Genomic DNA, 3,057 nt, shown 5'->3' on the forward strand with positions numbered 1-3,057 from the left:
AGTTTCCAAATGAATAAACAAATCAGAGTGTTTCTATAACCTGCTATGTGGTTCAGAGTCAGTGAAGCAATAAGCCCCGGGTGCTTCAAATATTTCATGTCCCAGATAGTTTTTCAGAGAAACAACATAGAAAAGGAGTTCCAGGGCTTGTTTCACTGATCTAACCTTCTCTGTTTTCTCACATATGATTCAAAATTAAAAAAAAAAAAATCCAGATGGGAGTGGAAACAGCTTGAGTTAATGTCGATCAAGAAGAAAATGGGAAAAAAATTAAAATCACAGATAACCCCCCAAAACATAGCTTTAAAATGTCAAATTGACTTTTGTCACACCCTCTGTAAAGGATTCCCCAGTGTCCACGGTTTCGTGGCTTTTCCTGCTGTGCTTCAGGCTCATGCTGTCAGTACCATTGCAGGCTTACCATGATGTGGTACATGGATCAGCTGCACCGTGTCCTCACCACTAGATGCTTGAACTCCTCAAACATGGGGTCCATGTATCGTCGACCTCTGCAACTTTGCTGTCCAAATACACGTTTGATGGATGAATGAATGACCAGGGTTTCACTCTAGTTCCGTCTCCTGACACCGTCGTCTGCATTTAGGGGCAAGTGTTGATGCTGAGAAGCAAACACTCAAAAGGCACAATGGAAAAGAAAAGTGTCCAAAGACATGTCTGATCCAGACTAGAAAATCAGCTCCATAGTGATGAAGAGTTGGCTGACGTCCCCAAAGGCCTGAGAATATAACGGAGCCACAGAAAAATCTTCAAGCCAGAGATGGGGCTCATCAACCCAAACTCCCACCCCAAAGCCCAAAGTAGATCACTGGGAACAGGCCAGAAGTCCAGTCAGTGAACCAGAGGCACAGCCAATACCAGTGGTCCAGAGCAAAGGGTCTCAGCCACCTCAACTTAGGGATATTTTTTCCTTTCCAGATTTCAAAAAAGGCCACACCATAATAAATAAATAAGACGCTAAACAACTGGAACTGAAAAGGAAGACATTTTCAAATGGTTCTCAAGCAGCAGTTCAAATACCTTGCTCCTTCCATGGTGCCAAGGGACTCAAGCTACCATGGATGCCCTCTTTGGGTCTTTCAGTATGCAAATAAGTACTCTGAGGGGATATCGAGTCCATGGGAGGCAGTAAGCACGATGTTATGCATGGATGGCTAGCTGTTTCATCATATAGGCCAAACCCATTTGATCCATCAGAGCCTAGTCTGTTTGATGGATGATGGAGAAAACTCTGCCCTGGTCCAGGGAGGCAGCTGGACCACAGATCTGACATCCCAGGTGTGATGGGACATATGCAGAAGACCTTGGTTCCTGATATGCCATCAGCTAGCATCAGGCCTCAGCGTCCTCATCAAATGAGGCTTTGGTCAGACCATCTCGCTGGTCCCTTCTGAAATTCCCTTTCTTTCGTCCAGCAGGATTCTTGACCCATCAGTACCAAGGCAAACCCTTGCTCCTCGTGTACTTTCATGCTGCTAAAACGAAGGAAAGTCCGACTACAGATTTTTATGCTCACTAACAGAAGTGTTGGTAAAATACTGCTTCGGAGTCTTAGGTAATCTGGTGCATAGCTCCCTATGACACGTTCGCAGTCTGGTGTCATACTACCTTACCTTGCATCACAAATTGATCAGGATGGCAGCTTGCTGGCTGCTCTTCCACTCTGGGTCCAATTCAATTACCTTTCTACAAAATGTAACTCTCACTACACTCACATTTCTTGTCCACCGACTTGATGCAAATGGTTGACCCACCCTTCTCTCCTTGTTGCCTTTCTGGACCCCAAGTTTCTGCATCAAACTTTCAGATGCATGGTGGCCTGCAATCCCCAAATCAGTAGTTTACCCTTGGTCCTTTTCTATTATACCCCACAGCAATTCTTTAGAAAACTCAGAAAAATCCAGGTGATTCCATCTCAGCTGTGGAAGGCAGAGCAAAGTCTGGGAGCTTCAGCTTCTTCCTGTCAATCATTTTCAGTGCAAGATTTAAAATGACAAGCGCTTAATCAAAAAATTGGGGATTAGCTCTCACATAGAACTTGAATTAATGGGAGAGTTATGTTTTCTAGCCTCAAACACACTAAAAAATAATTTCCTGAGATAATGATTCTGAATCAAGGTTATCCATATGTAAACTTATATATACGTATATGGATTTTTTTTTTTCCGAGATGGCCAGAAGAGTTTTTAGTTGGGGGCTCTTTTTTATACCTTTATACCAAAGCAATCATTTAAGGACAGAAGTCAGAGTGTTTTACTACTTTCTACTTTTGGTATTGGGTACTCGTTTGAAGTGTAAGAAAGAATGATCTAGTATGTTGCAGAATATGAATTTTCATATTAGCTTAACATGTAGGTCTTTGAGCTCTGTCTTCTCAGCCAGAGATTTAATATATGTCAGGTTAATCCAAGCTTGGCTAAGGATATCCTCGGACCTACAGCACCTACTCAGAGCAGGGGTCTGACCTATGCACTCCATTTTTTTTTTACCTGGGAGGACTGTACTATAGCATTCAAGGGGCAAACAACCTTAGTCCTTGCATTCAGAATTTGTTATGCCACGTTTGCCATAAAATGCTTATCACTACCTAAAAGAAAAAGTGCAGCGAAATTCAACTTTGAAGAAAAAAAACAAAACAACCTTACAGGTCCTTGGGAGCCATGGAAAGCTAAGAGATATAGCAGATTCTATGTCCTAAGAAAGTTATTTCAACAGGGAAGCATGTCTTTACCTCACCAGGTCAGCTGAGTTGGGGAGAAAAAGAAGCAAAATGATAACAAATTGGCCAGGAATATTTATATCAGTTTTGCCTTAAGTCTCAGAGATTAATAGGAGGAACAAGACTCCTTTCTACTTTTCTTGGAAAGCCTTTGGTTTAAAGTTGTCCTCCTTTCCTGTAATTTTTAATTATCACAGATGAACACCTGAGTCTCTCACACGGTCACCTGTATCAGAGTGAATAAATGAAGGTGATGGCTTAGAAGTTCACCCACGTCTCAGCAGGCGACCTACACATAATCTCACCTTGAACACTTCTCG

The sequence above is a fragment of the Neophocaena asiaeorientalis genome, unplaced genomic scaffold (assembly GCF_003031525.2).
Source record: "Neophocaena asiaeorientalis asiaeorientalis breed wild unplaced genomic scaffold, Neophocaena_asiaeorientalis_V1.1 scaffold143, whole genome shotgun sequence".
Taxonomy (NCBI): domain Eukaryota; kingdom Metazoa; phylum Chordata; class Mammalia; order Artiodactyla; family Phocoenidae; genus Neophocaena; species Neophocaena asiaeorientalis.